Raw genomic sequence first — 24,491 nt, 5'->3', positions numbered from 1 at the left:
GAAAATGTCTTCTATTGAATTCGACTATTGCTCCATCTAACCCAGTATTGTCTACACTGACTAGCAGTGATTTCAGGCAGGGGACATCTTCCTACCTGAAGTTGAACCTGGGACAAGTAAGCAGGTCAAGTGCTCTGACACTGAGCTATGACACTTACACCAAAATTGCCTCCCCTTTTCTTTCATTGCTGGGTCCTTCTGAGAAATCAGAAGCTCTTCCCTGAGTGCAAAGGTGCTCACTGGATTCCACCCAACTATTTTACTGCCATCTCAGGGACCATTATATTATGGAGAAATGCTGCAGAGCAGTAACAAATCAATCTGGCTTACAAAATGAATATGTAGGATACACAAACAAACTTCTTAACTATAAGTCATAAAACAAAAAAATAGACTAACAATGAAACTTAGTTTTCAGTATTGAAGAATGCATTTGTTTCTATAATGTTTTATGTTGTGAACTGCCCTGTGATCTTCAGACAGAGAGTGGTATACAAATTTAATAAATACTATTAAGGTAAAGGTAAATGACCTCTGGGTGGTTAAGTCCAGTTAAAGGTGACTATGGGGTTGCGGCACTCATCTCACTTTCAGGCCGAGGGAATTGGTGTTTGCCCACAGACAGCTTTCCAGATCTTGTGGCCAGCATGACTAAACCGCTTCTGGCGCAACGCGACACCGTGACGGAAGCCAGAGCGCACGGAAACACTGTTTACCTTCCTGCCACAGCAATACCTTTTTATCAACTTGCACTGGTGTGCTTCCGAACTGCTAGGTTGGCAGAAGCTGGGACAGAGCAATGGGAATCAAACCGCTGACCTTCCGATTAGCAAGCCCAAGAGGCTCAGTGGTTTAGACCACAGTGCCACACACAGACAAATAGCAGAGAAATACTACTACTACTACTACTACTACTACTACTACTGATATTAACAATAATACCACATAATCTAGCTTGAAAGAATCCCTCTATGCAAACTTAAGAGATCGTGACCATGTCAGGCAGCCAGATAAATTATGTTTTATTGGTAAGAAGTCTTATATTGTACTCTGATTCTTCCTCCTTTCTCCTCTAGTTTGGAAGGTTTTGCTTCTCTTTTAGATGAACCACAGCTTGCTTTGCCATTTGAACTTGATAAACTGGCTACTCCACAAATGGGAAACTTCAGGCTTGGAAGCCAAATGCAGCCCTCCATACCTCTTAATCTGGCCCTTGGACTCTCACTGGGCCCCTCCAAAGGCAATAACTCACATTGGCTGTGATCTGCATTCTCCTCAAGTGTTTCTGTCTAACTGAAATGTGTCCTTGAACTGTGACAGTGCCCTTTTGCATAGGTGGAACATAGCCTATTAAACAAAGGTTTATTTAATTATTCTACCCTCTTTTGCTTCTGGTCCTGCTATTGGCATGTGGCCCTTGGAAGGCTTTCCAGGTGGGAAGGCAAACATCAGGCTGAGAAAAGTTCCTACTCCAGCTCTGCCCCATATCACGACCCTTTACAACCAGTATAGATTTCAGATGAGACTATGTTTACCATGCTATTAGTAAAAAAGAAAAAGTCTAAATTCAGTATTCCTTATTGTAAAGCAGGGCTAGGGAACCTTTACCCCTCCAGATGCTTCTGAACCACAACTCCATCATCCCTGGCCACTGGCCATGCTTGCTACAGCTGGAGGGAGCTATAGTTCAGCAACATCTGGAAGCTCAAAGGTGCCCTAGCCCTGCTTTACAATAAGGAATATTGAATTTAGACTTTTTCTTTTTTACAAATAGCATGGTAAACATAGTATCATCTGAAATCTTGTTTGGCTAATTTGTTTAGCACTGATTCGCAGGGGAAGCCATCAAAAACTCCACAAAACATTAAAACACAAGCCTTCAGTTAACCACAACTTTCCATGATGGAATGCTCTCCAAACAAAACATCAAGGTGTCTTTGCACAACCCGTTTTTGCCGCTTTGCTCCCCGCTCTTGGTTTTTTTACTGCCCTCGTGCTGCACACTATTGATTTTTCATTGAAATCCTGGAAACATTAGCCATGTACTTGGAACATTCTGCTTCTCTTAGTTCTGAAAGGCTGCCTGTGGACTAGAAATAAAAACAGCTAAAGCCAAATGGGTATCAGAGGAGGGATTCATAAATATGAGGAACTCAGGACTCAGCTACATGTGTAGCACAGCCTTCTGGGACTGGAGCACTTCAGGATGCAGGTGACCAACTGCATGACTGAGTGGTGCCTCCAAATCAACCATGGGTTCTTGGGCAGACTGTTCTGTGATAATGGATGAGGGAGAAATGCAATTCAGTTTGCATTTAAAGGCGAACCTACCTAATTTGCACGAAACAATATATGAACCAAAACACAGCCATCTTTCAAAATCCACATTTCTCCAGCAAAGCAGTGTGCACAGAAATGGGTAAAGTGTGCATAAAAATGTATAGATTCGTGGAAATAACATAATACAGCAGGGAATATTGCTTTGCAAAAATGTGCATTATTACACAAGATTAAATGCAATGCGTGCATTAGGAGAAATCCAAAATAAAATGCTGATGAATTTCCTTGACGGTTATTTCTGCAGTTAACAACCTATTATAAAACACTGAATAGGACATGACAAAATACCAAAATTAAAACATTACAAACGAAAATCAAATGCAAACTACAATAAAGATAAAACTGCATACAGATAAAACATTAGCAATAAAAATCAAACAGAAAACTGCAATAAAGGTTCCACATATCATAAGCAACAATTTATTTATTTTTGAATGCATATCCTGCCCCTTCCTCCCTAATGAGCCATCTGAGATAGAAGCTGCACTCTCTCCCTGCAGTACCATTTCCCAATCTTCCGCTTCACTCTCAAGCATGCCCACTAACCGTAACACAGCAAATCCCCAGCCAACCATTGGCCACAAAGCAAACATCTGGGGTCAGATCCCGACTAAGTTAGTTGTGCTTAATTCCTATTGAAAGAGACGGGGTTCAAGTTACATCATGGTTAGCCTGTCCTATTGATTTCAATGGGGCCTGAGATCAGTCGGCAGGCTGCTTATTCAATGTTTGCTCACACGTTGAGCACAATGATATTTACTTTGGGGTAAATGTGCATGAGATTTCACTGAGCCTCTGGAGCCAACTCAGAGGGCCCCAGGAGACTGCAATGTGTGATCCTTCTGAATGTTTGGCTCTGCTTTCAAATGAGGACCCCCCCCACACACACTTTCTTATTCTCTGTTAACACCAAGGAATCTTCAAAAGCTTTATTGATTTTAGGGAATAGATACTAATGTCTCCATTTGCAAAGGACCGTTTCATCCATTAATCAATTAATCAAAAATGACTTTGTTTCTGTATTGATCTACTGCTACCACCCTTGTTACAGGCCTCCCTGAATTATTACTATGCAATAATAAGAGCTGTGCAATTAAGAGTGGAGCAAACCTAATGAGAAATTATAAACTGGGGATTTCAGTGGTTTGAACCAATTGCAATTAACCCTGCTGCTGAAGAGTGGATACGCAGGCATTTCCGCCCCCCACCCCCCAATTAACTACACAAAATGTACCAAGCGTAAAGTGGTGTGTGTGAAGAACTGAAACAAATAGGGGAGTCATGTCAGGCAGATGCTCCATTCATCCCCTTGCCTGAACTGAAGTGTCCAGATCCGATCGTTATATCGGGGCTGTGCGCCGCAAGCAAAACAGTGAAGCGTGCTCATGCCCCAGGGACATCAATGCAGCACAGCCGCATCCCACTGATCTCAACAGCAGTTGACACATGTGCGATCATCACATTCGAGAGATCAAGCCCAACAGGTGGAGGTTTCATATAATTCATATAATTGCCTCAGCCACTTTCCCTTTCTTGTCTTTAAAGATTTTAATTGAGGTAATTTATGCTACACCCACAAATCTAAAAGTGAAGTTGATAGCTATTTTCCCACTGTAGCTTTCCTAAAACAGGCAAATAAACTTCAAGCACATTTCCCTCTCTCTTTTTAAAATTTATTCACCTCTCTGACAAAGGCTGCGTAACAGCATTTGCAGTTTCAGTATGAAAAACGGAAAACATTCTGCAGCATGTGAGTGAATGATTTCCCCCAGAGGCTCCCAGATTTGGTTCGCTTGAAAAATTAAAACTCAGAAGCAGCAGAAGACCCATATTCAGGTCTGAGATGCAGTTACACTTTTCAGTGGAGACCAAGTCCTTCCCCTTGGTTGCAAGCCATTGAGTGGTGGGAGCGATGTGAAAGGGTTTAAATGCTCATATGGAACCAGTCCTAAATGTGCTTAGCTTTCTCTGAACTGTGCTCAAATGCACTGGTCCAATGGAGGGCACTAGCGGCTGGTGGGCATTGTTGCTCCCTGGGCTTCCCGACAGCATGCACTGCTGCCAATCACTGAGAGGGGAAGGGGCAAGACGGTGGGGAATTCAGCACAGCATGGGAACAGCAGTAGGGGCATCAGGTTGGCTCTGCTGCTGCATCTTCACTGTGCCAAGCTCCCCGCTGCCTTGCCCCTGCCCTTGGTAGCACTGGGAAGCCAGGTGAGCTGCCCTGACCTTGCTGCTCCTCTGGCAACTACGGGTGGAGGGGCAACTGGGGAGGAAGGCAGCTCCAGGCCCCTTTTTGGAGGAAGGGCAATAGCATTACCTGCTGGAGCGCCAGGATAACCAATGGTCCCTCCTTGCTCTGGCAGGTGCATGAAGTTGTAATGAGGCTTTTACGCTTTACTATTGTTTATGGCAGTTCAGTATACGAGGAGTCAGAGAATGAGGCCTGTGTCTTAGTATATTGGCTGATCCTAATTAACAGGGTGTTATGCTATGTATTAGGGATGCGGGTGGCGCTGTGGGTTAAACCACAGAGCCTAGGACCTGCTGATCAGAAGGTCAGCGGTTCTAATCTCTGCGACGGGGTGAGCTCCCATTGCTTGGTCCCTGCTCCTGCCCACCTAGCAGTTCAAAAGCACGTCAAACTGCAAGTAGATAAATAGGTACCGCTCTGGCGGGAAGGGAAATGGTGTTTCCGTGCGCTGCTCTGGTTCGCCAGAAGTGGCTTAGTCATGCTGGCCACATGACCCAGAAGCTGTATGCCGGCTCCCTTGGCCAATAAAGCGAGATGAGCGCCGCAACCCCAGAGTTGGTAACGACTGGACCTAATGGTCAGGGGTCTCCCTTTACCTTTATGCTATGTATTGTTGCGCTCTCTCTCTCTCTCTCTCTCTCTCTCTCTCTCTCTCTCTCTCTCTGTGTGTGTGTGTGTGTGTAATGAAACAACACTTGCCTGCATTTTGGACCCTCCTGCCCATCAGACTCCACCCCTGAACCAAGCCCAAATGTATTCTTAATTATGTGCTAGTTATGGGTGGAAGGAGGGGAGTGAGGAAGATAGGGATCAGGGGTGACTTTTGCAATTGCTTCCTTGCTAGGCTACGGAGAACATTTAACAGTGCAAAAATGCAGTGCTATCTTTTCCCCGCTAACATGTGCCTGGCGTTACAGGCTATTTATTGTACCTTTATTCAAAAAGTATCCCTGCTGGGAGCTGTCTATGAACATTTGCTCGCTGCCAATTTCTCTGCCAGAAGCACGTAGATGGACCTTACGACTATTTCCTCAAGGTAACCTTGGCCACAAGATATTTATCAGCAAGGGTAATAAAATGTAAAACAGAAAAGGGGAGGGAGAACAAACAGCCAGTTGTCTAACCCTCACAGTTTATGTCTGTAAATTATCAGTTAATAACCAAGCATGCCAAGCTAATCTAATCCAGTCTTCACCAACCTGGTCCCCTCCAGTATTGGACAACAACTTCCACCAGTGAGGCTGTATAGTCCAATATGTCTGGAGGGCACCAAGTGCATAATGAAAGTAGCACGGCATAAGACACATTTTAAAAGTTAGGTCTGAGATTGAGATATATATATATATGCACACAAAATGGACCAAGAGCTGTTATGCTAACAAAGAAAAGACCAAATATCATTTGAAAGCAAAATATCTAGGCTTGAATGTACATGTGGCAAACCTAGGCAGTGGCAGCATTCTGAGGCCACAGCCTCACCAAACATTCAATGATCCTGGGAACTGTAGTTTGTTAAGGGTGTTGAGAGTTAGGAGACCCTATTCCCCTCACAGAGCTTTAATTTCCAGAGTTCCTTGGGAAGAAGGCTCAATTGTTAAACTACTTCGGGAATTGTGGCTTTGAGGGGTCTCCTAACACCTCTCAGCATTCTTAGTGAACTAATGATAATAATAATAAATGTTATTTATACCCCACCCTCCCCAGCCAAGACCAGGCACAGGGTGGCTAACACCAAATATAAAAACAATTGATTGAACTACAGCTTAAAAAACAAGATTAAAATACAACATTAAAACATTAAAATGCAGCCACATTTCAGTGGAAACTCAATCAAAAACTTTTTTGGGGGATGAAAACGTCAAGTCTTCACCAAGGCTAACTATCCAGACGGGTCCTACATGGGCCAGAAAAAAGCCAGGGAAGTCCCCAAATAGGAGTTCCAACCCAGAAGGAGAAAGGAAAAAAGAAAGAGGGGGAGGGAAACAAATTGATTCCAAGCCAAAGGCCAGGCGGGCATATCAGGAGAGACGGTCCCGTAGGTACGAGGGTCCTAGGCTGTGAAGGACTACAGTTCCCATAATTCTTTGGGGCAAGCCATGACAGTTAAAGTGGTATCATAGTGCTTTAAATACATGGTGGGATGCAGCCTGAGGTGAGTCAGGGCATTCCTGCATCTGCACAGTCCTGACCTCACTGCCACCCAGCCTCACCTCTGCCCCATCCAGCTATAAGCTACAGCGGCGATGGTGGGAGGGCAGCTTTGTGGTTCTGCCCCACCATGCTGACCAATGCTGCTTTAAAACAAAACACACTGATTTGAGGGTATCTTCATTACAATCTCTCTCTCCCCCTGCCCCCAGGATGGAAGCTTACCCCATGGCAGGAAGATCTATCCATCCCACTTGTATTTCAGCCTGAGGCTGCATACCCACATGGAGCTTTTTTCCTTTATCTTAACAACAACCTTCTGTGGTAGGTTAGATTGAGAGGTAGTAAGTGATTCGCGAAAGGCCACCCAGTGATCAGGATTTGAATCCAAGTCTGCCTACCCCAAGTCAAACACTCTTTCCTATGAGCTTGTTGATTCTTTCTAATTTCATTGCTTTTAGATCACAATGGGTGCAAGTCGTATTTATTTTCTCATTAATTGCAAAACCACATGGATCAGGTTCCATCTGTCCCTGAGTGGAATCTCCCCTCTCCCCACCCGCTCCAGTATACACACAGTATACATATACATATACATATACATATACACATACACATACACACACACACTTATTTTCTCTGCTTTCAGAAACTCTTAGTGCATTAGCTTTTCCTTTGTCAGGGTTGTATCTCTGACAGCAAATTGTCAAGCAAACAAAACCTTCTTGCCAGCGCTACAGCTCTTATCTCTTACAGTCAGTCTCACAGTCCAGACTGCAGCTGAAATTGACAGGAAAACTCTTGGCCCAAGCAAGCCAAATACTCTCAATTGTTATTATAATAATTATGTCACATGAATTTTGCAGCAGACCACAGATGTCTTAGCCATGCAGATCAGCCAGGCAACTGGGAAAAGATGTTGCACAGACAAGTGCTCTTTCATTGCTGTTGCTGAAATCCAAACTGGACCATGTGCATATTATTCTGTTTTGGACATGTGAGCGTGGGTAGCTTTTTAATTTGTTCTATCCATAGAGTTTCGGTAGGTGAGCAGCAATCTATTAATAACACATTTTTAATTACCAATTACCAATCAAAATGAAGCAAGCAGATAAGCCTCAGCTATATACTGTACTGTAGATGAAACAGATGTGGGCTGTAACAAATGTTGCAATGTGTAGGGCTCCTGATTCTAGCCACCCAGGGACACTGCCTTTCCACATATTGTACTCTATTCCATTCTGCACACCCTTCAGTTCTCATTGAAAGGCAAGCCTACCCAATTTGCATATTCTGAAACAAGATGTGGACTGAAACACGCCTATCCTTTGCAATTTGCATTTCTCCAGATTTTCCAATGAGGTTCCTCCTGCCACGCAATTTGTATAATATGCATATACTACGGGAAGTGTGCATTAAAAAATGCATATGCAAGTGAAAATAACAGTCTCAAATCTTCCATTCTTGGGCAAGGTGATTGAGCGAGTGGTTGCTGAACAACTCCAGGCACGCCTGGAAGAAGCGGACCATTTGGATCCCTTCCAGTCGGGATTCAGGCCTCATCATGGGACTGAAACTGCCTGCGGACTAGGGACAAAGGTGAGAGCTGTTTCCTAGTTCTGCTGGATCTCTCAGCGGCTTTTGACACCATTGACCATAACATCCTTCTGGACCGTCTAGAGGGGCTGGGAGCTGGGGGCACTGTTATACAGTGGTTCCGCTCCTTCCTCCTGGACCATGTTCAGAAAGTGGTGGGGGGGGATGAGTGTTCAGACCCCTGGGCTCTCACTTGTGGGGTGCCTCAGGGTTCTGTCCTCTCCCCCATGCTTTTCAACAACTACATGCAGCCCCTGGGAGAGATCATCAGGGGGTTTGGGCTGGGTGTTCATCAGTATGCAGATGATACCCAGCTCTACCTCTCTTTCAAATCAGAACCAGTGAAGGCGGTGAAGGTCCTGTGTGAGTGTCATGAGGCGGATGGAGGATGGATGGCGGTTAACAGATTGAGGTTGAATTCTGACAAGACAGAAGTACTGTTTTGGGGGGGACAGGAGGCGGGTGGGTGTGGAGGACTCGCTGGTCCTGAATGGGGTAACTGCCCCTGAAGGACCAGGTGCGCAGCCTGGGAGTCATTCTGGACTCACAGCTGTCCATGGAGACGCAGGTCAATTCTGTGTCCAGGGCAGCTGTTTATCAGCTCCATCTGGTATGCCAGCTGAGACCCTACCTGCCCGCAGACTGTCTTGCCAGAGTAGTGCATGCTCTAGTTATCTCTCGCTTGGACTACTGAAATGCGCTCTATGTGGGGCTACCTTTGAAGGTGACCTGGAAACTACAACTAATCCAGAATGCGGCAGCTAGACTGGTGACTGGGAGCGGCCACCAAGACCATATAACACCGGTCTTGAAAGACCTACACTGGCTCCCAGTACGTTTCTGAGCACAATTGAAAGTGTTGGTGCTGACCTTCAAAGCCCTAAATGGCCTTGGTCCAATATACCTGAAGGAGTGTCTCCACCCCTATCGTTCTGCCCAGCCACTGAGGTCCAGCACCGAGGGCCTTCTGGCGGTTCCCTCACTGCGAGAAGCCAAGTTACAGGGAACCAGGCAGAGGGCCACCCGCCCTGTGGAATACCCTCCCACCAGATGTCAAAGGGAAAAATAACTACTAAACTTTTAGAAGGCAGCCCTGTTTAGGGAAGCCTTTAATGTTTAATAGGTTATTGTATTTTAGTGTTTTGTTGGAAGCCGCCCAGAGTGGCTGGGGTAACCCATTCATAGAGAAATGAATTGAAGGCTGGAAAAATGAGACACAGAGAGAAATGAAATTGACAGATTCGCCCATCTGCACCTGCACCTCAATAGTCAGTCAGTATTCCACACCCACTGAGCATGCTCAGTCCTCTCTGGTCTACTTTGGGTGGTGAAATTATCTCCTCTAGCAAACATGTGGAATGCAGCCTTTAATATTTCTCACGCTGTACACCCTCCTTTTTAAATGTAAGTCACATTAGGTTACTGTGTGTCACAAGCTATAATAATAATAATAATAATAATAATAATAATACAATGTGATTTTATCCTTTCTACCTGCAACTGTTTTATTGATTGCTTGTTTTTTGAGATTGCTTATATATTATATTTTGAGCACTGCTTTAGGGAAAAGACAGGGTATACATTCCCTAAATAAACAGAAATGTTGGGCTCAAGCTATCGGAAGGTTTCTTGGTAATAAACAAGCACCCTACATTTTGTTACGAAAGCAGGAGGCTAATGCTGATATTGCTGGCACATATGCTCCCACCCCTGTCAAAAACTGTGTGCCAATTTAAGCTTCCAAGCAGTCATCAAGGGCAGTCCCAGGTAGAGGAGTAACACTGACAGGCTGACTGCATGCATATTTATGGCCCGCTGCTCCCTCAGGTGCAGCACAGCAGCTCCCATTTAAGCTAATAGGGCCAGCACAAGAATAATGGCAGGTAGGTAGACAAATTAATAAAGGAGATTTAGCACTGCAGGCTCTTAGTGGGTGGGCAGCACTTTCATTTAAAAATAAATATAATATTATTTAGAAAGCACACAGCCCCACAGCCTGCAGGGCGAGGCAGAATAATTCCATTATAAAAGCATTAGAAACATTCGAAGTGTAGAATACCAAAGAAACGAGGAACAAAGGGAATCCAAGTCCAGGAGAAGGCCGAAGTGGATGCCAGTAAGAGAGGAAACCTCTTACAAAGAACATTCAGGTTATTTTATTAAAAATCAGCATGAATGGTTTTTTTCTTTTAAGAGAGAGAGAATAGACTTTGTGTGCATTCATGACAGGCTATTTTGTTGGAAATTCAAGTTTTCATCATGCTGAAAAGAAAGAAATAACCCACGTAGGTGAACTGTGGTCCCGGAATGATGGGATGCTGAAGTCTTGATTAGGACTGGGCCTCTGAAGCACATTAAGCCTCTCAAGAGGTCGGCCTTCGAGGTTAATTGCAAAATGCTACATATTCCACAAGGATGCAGTTGTTTGGCACTGGTAAGCATGTGCCAAATGTTCAGTCCCTTCTCAAAAATGCATTAAAGGGATGAAGTACACTGTTCCTGCTCACGTCAATTTTAGGAATCACAGAGACCTCATTTAGGCTTTATACTTGTCAAGTAGCTTATGGACCTAGGTGAACCAGGGTTGTGTTTTTGCATGAAACACAACTGGCTGCAATTGATACTTTGGATTACAGTAAGCAATATTCTCAAATACCAGATGCTATCATAAGAACCAGCTATCTATTTAAATTAGCTGAACTTTAAAAGAAGTGTTATAACGCATACTGAATCAGGGATCATTTTTGATCATGTTCTCATGTGGAAGGCAAGTTGGCCTAACATTACGTCTTCTTACACAATGAGCCGGAAACCAGTTATACGCTCAGCTGAATAGAGGCTGTTCACCAAGTGGTGACTAACCAGAGTGTCAAGGCCAGCCCAATACATTTTGCCGCCCGTGTTGAAGGGCAACGCCCTCCCCATTGCACAAAAGAAGTCAAAACTATTTTCAACACGGGTGATCTGCAGTATCCTTAAAGCAGCGAGCTGTCCTCGCAACACCTCACTGCCACCCACTCCACCAACCATCTGCCACCTGCTTAATGGTAGGGCCGGCCCTGCATAATTTTATGTTAAATGTGCACCATATCCGAAATAAGAACAGCCTACTGGATCAGGCGAATGACCCATACAGTCCAGCATCCTGATCTCACAGTGGCCAACCAAGCAGCCCGCAGAAGGTGAACACCAGAGCACCTTCTTCTCCCATGGTTTCCAGCAATTGGTATTCGAAAGCATTGCTGCCTCCAACTGTGGAGGCAAAGCATGGCATCATGGCTAGTAAAAAAGGTAAAGGTAAAGGACCCTGGATGGGTAAGTCCAGTCAAAGGTGACTATGGGTTGCGGCACTCATCTCACTTTCAAGTCGTAAACTAATGTGTTACCAACTACCCTTACAGCTTAAGTACCTTACAGACCACTTCTTGTACCATCCTCCCTGCCTCCTAATATCTGGTGCAGATACTCTTCCTTGTGTCCCAGCTAAGATGGGGGCTTGGCTGACAGGGACAAGGGCCTTTTCCAATGGTTGTGTTCTTTGCCCTGAAATGCTTGATTGACAGCCCTCTTCTCCTGCTGTGTCTCACTGGATGGTAAAAACATTTTTTTATTCCAGCAGGCCTCTGTTTTAATGAGTAGATAATTTCCTATCCTATCTTATGCCTTTGCTTCATCTGTTGAACCTCTCTTCACCTTATCCTATTGTTATCTTAGCATGATTGTCATTGTATTTTATAATTGGTTTTAACTGTTGTAAACCCACCTTGGTGGCATGTAAGCATTGGAAGGGCAAGATAGAAATCCGTATATCAATTAATCAAACAAACAAACAAACAAACAAACAAACAAACACATAAATAAAGTTGGCTGGCAAGAAACTGATGTAAATGGGAACGCATGAGAATGTGTGTCTGGTTGTGGGCATCTGACTCTCCAGCAATTTGCAGAACAGTACATTTTAGCATCACACACAGTCATTATGATTGCACATTCAGTGTATTTTTCTATATATCAAATCTATAAAGTCAACATCTGATCTGGATGTATGATTTAGCATCTAGGCAACTAATGGCTAATGTAGTATACTGAGGATAAGTGAGTTGGCCCATGCTTATCTTTAAGGCAGCAAATGATAGCAGTTTCATAAACAGACATGCCCCCGCTTCCTTAACTGCTTCACTCCCTGCTAAAAGCCAGGTCAAAAGTGGCCCTTTAATATGTAAAATCCAAGCCTGAGTGTAAAATGTAGAGCAATCCACTGACTGTAATATAAGGCGTCATAAGAAGTAAGTAGCCTTCTGGTTTGAAGGAAGGCTGATAGGCAGTACAAGGCTATTTTACACATGTCAGAGGTAATAAATCTATAGGCTGCCTGCAGGCCTTAGATCCTGATAGAAACACATTACGTGATGTTAAATGTCTCTGTGTTTTTAATGCTATTGACTCTTTTCAAGAAGGTCTTTGCTATCAAGCTGGAAGAATTCCTGTTTATGCTGGTTTGCGTTCTAGCTTTATTATGCACAGAATGATTGCATTAATCAGTTTTCAATTAGGAACAGCTAAGGGGAATAGATCGCCATACCAGCTTTGCTTATGACTCTTCAATTTAAAAAGATCATCCTCGGGAGGAGGAGGAGAGGGTAGAGAGAGTCTTTAATTGACTCCCCCAGCTCCTGAATAGAATGCATATGTCATTTCTTAGGATATGTGCAAGTCTGCATTCATCAGGCTGCAGTTCAGTGGTGGAATATCTGGCTTGAATGCCAAATTGCCCAGAATTCAATCCCTGGCTGGGAAGGATTCCTGCCTGAAACCTTGGGAGAGCTCCCACCAGTCAGTGTAGACAATCCTGAGCTACATGGACCAATGGTCTGACTGGGTATATGGCCGCTTCCTATGGTTCCTAATGATATTGTTATGGTCTGATCCCATAAACCACCATGCTGTGTTAAGACTGGGCACTATGGCTGTTGTGCCTGGGAAGTGCCACAAACTCTGTGATATTGCCCTGAATAGGTAAGCCAACTCAATGCATCACAGGGGCACAACAGGATACTTTGTTTGTGTTGTTAATCCCCATCAGTGGGCTGGTTTAGGCTAGTAGGGTATAGTCATTCAGTGGGGAGCTAGGAGGCGGGAGCTCTCCCTGGAAGCTTAACATTCCTGGAATCTTAGCACCTTGTGTAAGGTGAACTGAACTTACGTGTATGTCTGATTAACCAGGAAGTGGGTAGGAACTGAGTTCATGTACATATTGCATTATTTGCTATATTTGTATTCTGACTGCAGGGCTCTGTCCTTTGAGTTTTGGATAATAAATTCACCAGTTGTCCTCTTGCCTTGGGACTGAAGCACCCAGCACTTGGAACTTTTAGACTGGCTGACTACAAAATTGCAAGCCATATTGTCTATTCTTCCTCTCTACAGACTCAGAAGGATTATTGCATTGTTTGTGTGTTAAACAAATGACCTATGTGTTTAGCTCTTTGTGGGCAATTGCCGCATTGGCTTGAATAATTATGGTTCCAATGAAAGAATTCTTTTCACCTTAAATACTGGCAGGTTTTATTCCACCCAAGCCTCAAAGGACCCCCAGAGGAAGGGATCACACTGTTGCATGGCAACATTGGCCTACCATCTCCCATATCGAGCCCTTTGTTTACTGCAATTGTCATCTGAGACTATTATTCTCCTTATCTTAACGGGAAGATGCCATGGGTTATTACTGTGGTGTTGAAAGTGCAGGGTATAAATGCAAGAAATTAACTTAAGCACAAAAACCCTTGTAGTAAGGTGCAGCAAATTGGGGGTTGCAGTGACTCCATTATGCAAGACTCCATTAAGCCAGCACAGAACAAGGCTGGTGTGTGGCAGAGGACAGCTTTGCTATGCAGCACAGCTAGGGATGGGGAAGACATTTGATGCATTTAGCATTTAAAGGAGAATCTACCTACTCTGTACTTTCCAAAACAATATGCAACACAGAACACAGGCAACCTTCAAAATTAGCACTTCTCCAGATTTTGCAATGACATTTTCCAGTGTGCATAGTGGTTAGAGTGATGGACTAGGACCTGAGAGACCACAGTGCAAATTCCCACCCAGACATGAAGCTGACCTTGGGCCAGTCACTGGTTCTCAGCCTAACCTACCCCACAGGGTTGTGGTGGGATTAAATGAGGAGGGGGAGAAGCATGTCTGCCACCTTGAGCTCCTTGGAGAAAAAGAAGAAGAAGAAGAGTCTGGATTTGATATCCCGCCTTTCACTCCCTTTAAGGAGTCTCAAAGTGGCTAACATTCTCCTTTCCCTTCCTCCCCCACAACAAACACTCTGTGAGGTGAGTGAGGCTGAGAGACTTCAGAGAAGTGTGACTAGCCCAAGGTCACCCAGCAGCTGCATGTGGAGGAGCGGAGACGCGAACCCGGTTCCCCAGATTTTGTGACTACCGCTCTTAACCACTACACCACACTGGGATATAAATGCAGTAAATTAATAATAAGTGGTCTGAAGAAAAAACAACAACCCAAAAAGCCACACACTAAGGGAATGTGGGTATAGAAATGCATACTTAGTGAAAATTGCATTATATTGGGGAAAACACGCTTTTCAAAAATGTGTATATTAGGCAAATTGTAAATAGTAGCATATTAGGAGAATTCCACACTAAAACTCTTACAAATTTTCACAAGGACTTAAAACAGACACACACATATACTGCAAACTGATTCGGAAATGTGGAGAACTTAAGGATGGGAAACAGAGAAACAGAAATTGACTGATTCTCCCATCCTTGAAAAAGTTATTCCCACACCACAGAACTACCATTGCTGATGCAATGACATCAAACCAATAAATGATGGCAAGAGACGTCTCAGCACCTCCTGAATTGAATTTCTCCCACATCCCTAACTTGTGGTGGTAAAATTTATTTGATACCTGCACATCCTTGACTCACCAGTTACCTGCTGCATTTGTCACAACAAAATCCTCCTCCTACCAAGAATGGGAGCTGAGGGCTCCACTATAGCTCAATAAGTGAGATTAACCACCACAACCTGAAACAGGTGTGTTTATGGCCCAAGACCATCTTAAACTGGGGCAGCAATGAGTTGTTCCCACTGCAGGTCAGTCCCAAGATGCTAGCCTGCCACACAACCATCTCCTCTTGTTTGGGTTTCTGCTGATGTGTTTCCTTTCTGCCCCATTGCTGAATCAAGTCTGTGCAGTGAATAACAAATACAGCTTCCTTTTCTATTAAAGCCTTCCCAGGCATTAACCCTCACACTCTCAGTGTTATCTTTATCAGATCTTTAGCATATGGTCTGGTGGGCTTTGCGGCTGGCTAGCTATTTGTATGTGTACTTTTGCATTAGTTTCCAAGAAACGAATGCTATACAGTGGTACCTCGGGTTAAGTACTTAATTCATTCCGGAGGTCCGTTCTTAACCTGAAACTGTTCTTAACCTGAAGCATCACTTTAGCTAATAGAGCCTCCTGCTGCCGCCGGAGCACAATTTCTGTTCTCATCCTGAAGCAAAGTTCTTAACCCGAGGTACTATTTCTGGGTTAGTGGAGTCTGTAACCTGAAGCGTATATAACCCGAGATACCACTGTATTTCGCCTTCCCACTTAGTCATTTTGAAAATCTGCACCTTCTTCCAAAGCCCACAAATTATGCATTGCCAAAAAATAAGGTTTGCATAGAAATCACATATATTAATTTTTGTGTGCAGAGGCACATTTTTAAATAATTACTATCATTTACACAGGACTTCAAACACAATACATCTTATAACTGTGGAAAAAAACTTACTTGTCTTCTTTCTGCATGGTAGGAACTTCAAGGCCCTTGCTGTTTCTCAATTTACATTGATATTTTCCGTATTAATTTCTTACTAATATTGCTGGTTGTTTTCCTAATTGTACAGCATAAATGTGCATATGCTATGATTTAAAATGCAGCAACAATAATAAATGTTTGATTAGAAATCATTTCTATTTCTATTCCAATTTTAAAAATTCACAACAAGAGCTCTCTTAACATCTAAACCGGGATGACCTTTAGGAGGAAATTACTTGCTATGTTTAACTCAGAACCCACCCACCCACCTCCCTCCCAGTCTCCCATTAAATACAAATTCCTCTGTGGCCATGTTGGAGCCTTTTCTATGAGACCAGCGCACATTGCAGATTGGTCATGCCTTTCGAGAGTGTTTTAGGCTCGCTTTTATTTACTTTTTTTGGCACCACTTTTTCACTCAGAGGGAAAAAAGAAAAGAGGAATGTGTGCTGTGATGCTGAACTTTGAAAAACAACCTGACCTTTACAGCTGAGTTGGTGCTCTTTCCTTTGCTTGGTTCCCCCCTGCACACCTGAGTGGAGCTAAGAAGCAAAACAATTCCGGAATTCAGAAGGCCAAGGAGTGGGTCTTCTAAAGATAATGGGAGTGGAATGAAACACAGATGCTAAGAGAACCACATCTTATTTCATCTCTAATAAATAAGAGTTAATGGGAAGGTTTACACTACTGGGACAGAGCAACCCTATGCCCAAATTACACTAAGGCAGGAGACACGCCACTGCAATGCTGGTAGCAGGACTGTTGTATCCAGTACATGCTCACCCTAGAGAGGGAGGGAAGGAGAAAATATAAGAAGGGGTGGAAAATGCAGACCCCTCCCTCAGTGTCCTTGGAAACTAGGCCACATACCCAGTAGCATCTAAGCCACATACCCAGTAGGATCTAGCCTTGTGGCACTGGCATTACCATCACTTACTGCAATGATGCAGGGTTGGTGCAGGGCGGCAGAAATAATAAAATAAAATAAAATACCCCACCCAATCTGGCTGGGTTTCCCCAGCCACTCTGGGCGGCTTCCATCAAAAGATTAAAATTACATTAAAACATCAGTCATTAAAAACGTCCCTAAATAGGGCTGCCTTCAGATGTCTTCTAAACGTCAGATAGTTGTTTATTTCTTACTATTCAAAAAGATACAAAACTATACAAAACATACAACCATACAATTAAAAGATACAAAACTATACAACAACTATACAGCAAGGTTGGGGTAGTGCAGGAGCACTGGTGAAAACACCAGATTGGCTCCATCCATGTGCCTACCTTGCTTTCTCCTCACACCATTCAAGAATGGAGCAGGGTCAGGTCTATGGTGCCAGCTTTTTCCATACTGCCTCCTCCTGCACATACCACCACTCAAAGACTATGCTGGTACTGTTGCCTATATGACATTCATATCCAGATGAGGCCAATGAAATGATGATGATGGGCCTCAGGACACAAACAGACCATGCAATTCATACATACCTCCTTCCCTGTCTCACTCACACAGATCACACAAACATCTCTTCTTCTCTTGCACATTCCAGGGTAAAACACCGGAAGACAAGAGGAGCAGGCCAATTTCCTCCAAAGAATGAGAAAAATTGTATCTGTGCATTTTGCCTCATATGTCAGGTTCCAAAAATTGCTAGAAATAGTTTTTGAATGGAAGCTGGGGATCTGGGGATTGTGGTTTACCCCAGGGGCACCAAAGAAAGCCTTTGCACTGCCATGGTGACCAAGATGTTGACACATTTAAGGCAAGGAAAATGGCTGCATGAGGCTCTCAGGCTGTGATTTAATGTGGGCTGTGCTTTAATGCCTAATGAAGAAGACATGTTTTTAAAATTATCTGAAGGAGGCAAGATTTTTTTTTAATACCAACATTGTTTTGAATTTGCAAATTCCTCTGCTACTCAACTCCAGTGGGGGACTTAGGGAGTGTGCATCTAGCAGGATGTCTAAAGAGCAGCAAATTGATCTTCCCCATGCCCACCTCTGGTGCTGAAAGTCTCTTAGGGATCCATGTGATGCAACACTTGCTGGAGTGACAAGAGATAAAATGCATTTGGGACACACTTTGGATAATTTTTATGGGAAAGTCTATCTTTCCCCAGGCACTCAAGGGGAAAGCAGACTCAGTGCAGTGGGTTAGTTAACAGCATTACTCCAAACTCATCTAATTAAAGGTCTGCCTAGAACTCTAAGCACGGAAGAGAAAATACATATAAATGACAATGATATATTGGAGAGCTGTGGAACACGACAATGTTTTCAGAGGGCAGACTATAGTTCGGGGAGAGTAGTTGCCAATCCCAATCGGCTATTTGTTCAGACTTTCCCCTGACCTATCCCAGGTGTTCAGAGCAGGTTACAATATATCTCATTTTATCCTCATAGCAACTGTGCGAGGAAGATTGGACAAACAAGCAAAGAGATGTTGGCTCCCCAGAGCCACCCATTTACCTGGATGGGTAAACAAGGATTTGTACTTCAGTCTATGTTCATCCCAAGAGCTCTGAGAGATAGAAGCGGAGCGGGGGGAGAGAGACCCCTTGGCAGTTATTTGCATAGATGTGCAAAGAAAGGTATCTTGCAGAAGGGATGCAACTGTTTGAAAATAAGGTTCCTTTTGAATATTGAAGGGACTGAACAGCTAAGGAGCCAAGAAGGTACATGGAGCAAAAAATAACACACATCAATAGAAAATAACACACACCAGTTGCCGGGGGAGGGTGTCGGGGGCTAAGAGAGTACATTGCCAGTACAACACCTGGTTACTAAGTAAGGTAAAGGTAAAGGGACCCCTGACCATTAGGTCCAGTCGTGACCGACTCTGGGGTTGCGGCACTCATCTCGCTTTATTGGCCGAGGGAGCCGGCATACAGCTTCCGGATCATGTGGCCAGCATGACTAAGCCACTTCTGGCGAACCAGAGCAGCGCGCGGAAACACCGTTTACCTTCCCGCTGGAGCGGTACCTATTTATCTATTTGCATTTTGACGTGCTTTCAAATTGCTAGGTTGGCAGGAGCAGGGACCAAGCAATGGGAGCTCACCCCGTGGCAGGGATTTGAACCACCGACCTTCTGATCGGCAAGTCCTAGGCTCTGTAGTTTAACCCACAGCGCCACCCACTAAGTATCTCCGCATAAATTACCCTATCCAAACTCGGGGGACTTAAGGCTGAAACTGGAGGGCAGTTTTTGCATAGCGCTAAATAGCTCAGCTTCTCCCTGATCTTTCTTTTACTACAACATATAGAACCGAGATATCTGAGCCAGCCCTGTCTGGCAACTTCTGCGCTCTTTCCCTGTTATTATGCTTTATGTTTCCATACACATTTGTGCATGCAGTGTAACTGAATGATTCATAACATAACAAGAGTCATAACATATCCGTAGCTTGGCTAACAGTTGGAAGAGTTAGCAAGTTATGACTAAGCAATTTGGCTGGTCAACAAAGACCAGAAATAAAAGTGCTGCGTTTTTGTTTTGTTTTTGATAGTATGTTTCTCTGTCTCACTTCCAGTTCAGAAGCAAAGCTTATAGGTGTATCATGTCTAAGATGGGTTTTATTTAATTTCCTCCCACCCCCAACACTCCTTTTTTAAATACAGATTTATAATACATTAAACACTTGGAAGCCAAACTTGATTTTGCTTTTAACTTACCGTAACTTGGCATTTTTCATCTTTACTGAAGCCAATGTTCTTTCTGCTAGCTGAGGTTTAAAATTAGCATACCGCCACTGAAGGCATTTAAAATGTTGATTCCTTATTCTTGGAGAAATTTAACTTCTGTTTATACAACTTGCTCCCCATGTACATTCTGTTTCCAATCTGCCATTTGCTAAACCATCTGGACTGGCATTTGGGCCCATTTTGGTAGCATCCCCTTCTTTAGGAAATGTATGAAGTGCATGTACAGTGATGAAATTGACTGTCACGGCTTGGTGTAGCAATTGCACAGAATTTAAAGCTGATGTTCTTGAGCCACCATAACTATCACACTCTTGGGTGCCTTTGATCAGCAGTGAGATTCACTGGTAACCAGGGTTCATGCCAGTACCTAGCAAAGAGTTCCTGCACCACTTGATCACATATTTATAGCCAGACACATGGAAATACCCGGCGAAGGCAAGAACCTCTAACAGGTGTGAAAATGGTACACCATTTAACATAAGGCCAATCAGGACTGGCTCAATAAACTTTGCTGACTGAGGTGGACAAGCAAAGGTTGCTCCTGCTCCACAAGTCAAGGTACATAATACCCAAGGCTAGCTAAGTCATTTTGGCCCCTGAGCCAGAACATCTCACAAGCACCCCTTCCATGGAGTAAAAATGCAATAATGAATAGAAATCAATTTGTTGCCCTTTCTTATCACCCTAAATAAGCTGTCTGGGGCTGCTTTCTCATTCTGCCCAATAGCAGGGCCTGCCCGGTTTCTGACCACAGCACAACCTTCTCTCCTCATACCCTAACAAGCAAAACAATAAAAATTCCTTCCAGTAGCACCTTAAAGACCAACTAAGTTAGTTCTTGGTATGAGCTTTCGTGTGCATGCACACTTCTTCAGATACACTGAAGATATCTGAAGAAGTGTGCATGCACACGAAAGCTCATACCAAGAACTAACTTAGTTGGTCTTTAAGGTGCTACTGGAAGGAATTTTTTTTGTTTTGACTATGGCAGACCAACACGGCTACCTATCTGTAAGCAAAACAATGATCGAATTGTAGGAAGGTATATGGAAATTTGGCTGTATGTCAACGCCCAAATTATAGACCTTGGACATTTTCTGGGGCCTTCCACTTCCTGCCTTTAAATAATGCAGTTTCTAAATGGAAAGATGAAAGGTGATGGACCTTTTAATTTGTCTACATCTTTAATTAGGGTATGTACTATTGAAGCAGCTAGTACAATTATTTTCACTAAATGAAAGTCAGGACACTGGTGGGAAGTGCTGGATTTCATGGATGTTTTCATTCCCAGTTGTTCTGATCTCCTTTAATATTCTCTTGAAGTAATTCTCACTCCTATGCATATTCACGCCATTACTTTTAATCTTGGGCCATTCATTTGCCTTGACATAAAAAGTAATTTGAAAACCCCCTTAACAAAGAGTGTGTTCTTTCCATTTATCTCATAATTCGCTGAGGATAAAGGCAACTTTCTAACAGATCAAATTGTGAAGAACCTTCTGCTGGATATATTATAAATAGATCATAGCAAAGAGGTTAATCTTTTATCAGCTCAAAAACTGACAGACTAGTGCTTTGCTGTTTTCCTTCAAGCTGGCTTAGCAAATTTCCTTAATTCAAACCTAGAGGAGCTGTTAAAAATGGTACAAACAGATCCCTTATGCTACCTACAAATGAGTATTTCCTTGGAGTAATTCTTTATAAATCTTTCTGTAAATAAAGAAAACTGACTGACCCCACCAGAAAGCCAATTTACATATTATGCAGAACAGAGCAGACTGAGGACCAAACTATATACGGTATATCAGAGACCTATGAATGTTTCTATGATGTGTTTGTTGTTAAAAGCAGCTATTGGGGTGGGGGGAAGATAATTGGGTCATGAGCACAAGGTATGTGTGGGGAGGAGCCCCTGCAACCCCTTTTCACACTGCCCCCTGGGCATCTGTTAGGGGTGGGCAAATCAATTGTCAATTTTGGTTTCTCTGCTTCTCTTTTTTCCAGTCTTAAATTTGGTTCTCCACATTTACAAGTCAGTTTGTGCTAATTCATCCATATTTTAGTGCGACGATTTCCAAACATACATTTTTCTATGCAATTTCACCAATATAATACATTTTTGTATGTAATTTTCACCAATATATTCATTTTATGCACACTTTACCCTAGCATACGCAGCTTTATACCCATTACTTGGTTGGAGAACTGCATTGGAAAGTGTGAATTAGTGATTAATATTTAAATGTGAACTGAAACAAATTTCTCCCTTCTTATTTTAATATTTTAATGTTCCATTATTTTAATGTTGTATTTTATTTTTGTTTTTAAGTTGTAATCATTCATCTTGTTTTTATTATTGCTTGTAAGCCGCTCTGAGCCCGGCCTTGGCTGGGGAGGGCGGGGTATAAATAAAAAATTATTATTATTATTATTATTATTATTATTATTATTATTATTATTATCTGTTACATTAGCTAAGGAGGTAAAAACATGTATGCACAAGGTTAAGCCTCCTCTGCGCTATGCCATGGTCCCAAGCCAAATCCCCTCACAGCATTTTTTAACAGGGGGTGGGGCCTTGAAAGATAAGAAAGATAAAGTCATGCATCTGCAATGTCACATCTACTTGGCCCTGAGGTGGCAGAATTCTTGGCCAGTTCCACTTCAGACTATAAAAGTGTGTGTTTGTATTTTTGAAAGTTTCTCCACATTATATAAAAATTATGCTTGCATGCAGTAGCAAATCAAAGAGAAAAGTTCCAGATTCATGAGTCTACTACAGATTTTTGGTTTGCCGTTTTCACACGGAGGAGCGTTCAAACATATGACACATACTTCACGTCCCACCCGTTCCAAACCGTTTCTACCTCATCCTGAGAAAAATATGTAAATTGGTTCTAAGAATATGTAAAACCGTTGAGCATAATTGAGAAAGAGAACCCAGCTTCCTGAAATATAAAAAAGGGGGGGGGGAATACACCGATGACTCCGATGCTGACTCTTCCTTACACTGATTAGCAAATCAGTTTCTGACTGGAGATAATTTATAAGACCCTTCAACATTTCATATGATGTGCTGGGAGGGGAAGAGGTCACATCTTTCCTGGAGTAAATCTCAGTTGGCAGTTACAGAATGTTCAAGCTTGTGAAAAGGCCAATTAAGGCATTATTGGCTGATGGGCCTCAGCACTTTGGATGGCTTTTAAAGGGCCTTGGAAAATTAGCTCTGCCGTCGTTCAATGCACATGGGTTTTCTTCAGGGAGGTCCACAAATGGATCCTCTTTCTGAAAAGCTCTGCTTCCATGATTGAAACGGCAAAGCCTGGGTTATTTTCCTAATTATGAGTTCAGGGAACTGATCTGTCTGCAATAACTGCAACCCATCCTTCACTCTTGTTAACATGGTGTGTAAAACAATTGAAGTGGGCAAAAATCCACATGATTAAGGAACATAGGAAACTGTCTTATACCAAGTCAGAACATTGGCCCATCCAGCTCTACACAGACTGGCACTAGTTATCCAGGATTTCAGACAAGGTTCTCTTTCAGCACGTCTTGGAGATGCTGAGGATTGAACCCGAGACCTTCTGTGTGCAAAGCAGATGCTCTACCACGAAACTACAGCCCTCTCCCAAAGCACATTTAGATTTGTGTTGGGATGTGGCCAAATTGTTTAATCATCTGGGTTATTTCAGGAACAGTCTCAGTCTCTCTCTCTCTTCTCACATGCTTGCACACACAGACGAACAAAGCAGATGCTGTCAGCGGACTCTTTGGGCCAGTGTATACACATGCCTACACATCACTCAGTCCTCAATCCTTGATTTCTCATCAAGGTGAACTGCCTCTGTTGAGTACAGTTAGGTGTTTTTTGTTCTTTGTTTTAAAAATAATTGTTGTGCTCACCTCATACAAATCACTATCAGGAAGCTTGGTTGTGCTGAGTCAGACATTGTTTCCATGAGTTTTGAGTATTTTAGCCAGATGTGAAAAGTATTGTGTCTGAGAGGTGGCCGAAGCACACACCAGTGATGTCTGACCTGCAGCGACCCTTTCGTATGTAGAATTCATCCCTTGATGCAGAAGTGCTCATTATGTCTCTCTTGGACTAGTATTTGTGCATGTACGTTACATACCAACCCTGAAATTAAAGGAAATGTGAGTGTGCCTAGGTGAATCACAAAGGCCATAGCCCAACAATGAGATGCAATCCTGTGCATGTTTGCATGGAGGTACGTATCACTGGACGCAGGTGGCGCTGTGGGTTAAAGCCTCAGCGCCTAGGACTTGCCGATCGAAAGGTCGGCGGTTCGAATCCCTGCGGCGGGGTGCGCTCCCGCTGCTCGGTCCCAGCGCCTGCCAACCTAGCAGTTCGAAAGCACCTCCGGGTGCAAGTAGATAAATAGGGACCGCTTACCAGCGGGAAGGTAAATGGCGTTTCCGTGTGCGGCTCTGGCTCGCCAGATGCAGCTTTGTCACGCTGGCCACGTGACCCGGAAGTGTCTCCGGACAGCGCTGGCCCCTGGCCTCTTGAGTGAGATGGGCGCACAACCCCAGAGTCTGTCAAGACTGGCCCGTACGGGCAGGGGTACCTTTACCTTTACCTT

At 43.4% G+C, this 24,491-nt stretch overlaps 1 protein-coding gene across 4 annotated transcripts in view; it reads right to left on the bottom strand.

The window, feature by feature from the left end:
* TMEM108 (transmembrane protein 108) overlaps window positions 1–24,491 on the bottom strand; it is a 176,535-nt gene that overhangs the window by 26,267 nt on the left and 125,777 nt on the right. The window contains exon 1 of one of the 4 annotated variants that reach the window (XM_083705984.1): window positions 16,661–16,757. The exons of the other annotated variants lie outside the window; for them this stretch is intronic. The gene's annotated coding sequence lies outside the window, so the exon portion shown is untranslated. Of the gene's footprint in view, window positions 1–16,660; window positions 16,758–24,491 lie in introns of those variants that run through there. 4 annotated transcript variants of the gene reach the window in all.

This window comes from Podarcis gaigeae (assembly GCF_964106915.1).
Source record: "Podarcis gaigeae genome assembly, chromosome: 12".
NCBI lineage: Eukaryota > Metazoa > Chordata > Lepidosauria > Squamata > Lacertidae > Podarcis > Podarcis gaigeae.
The sequence above is the reverse complement of the archived record's forward strand: the minus strand, read 5'-3'. Positions and strand labels throughout refer to the sequence as shown.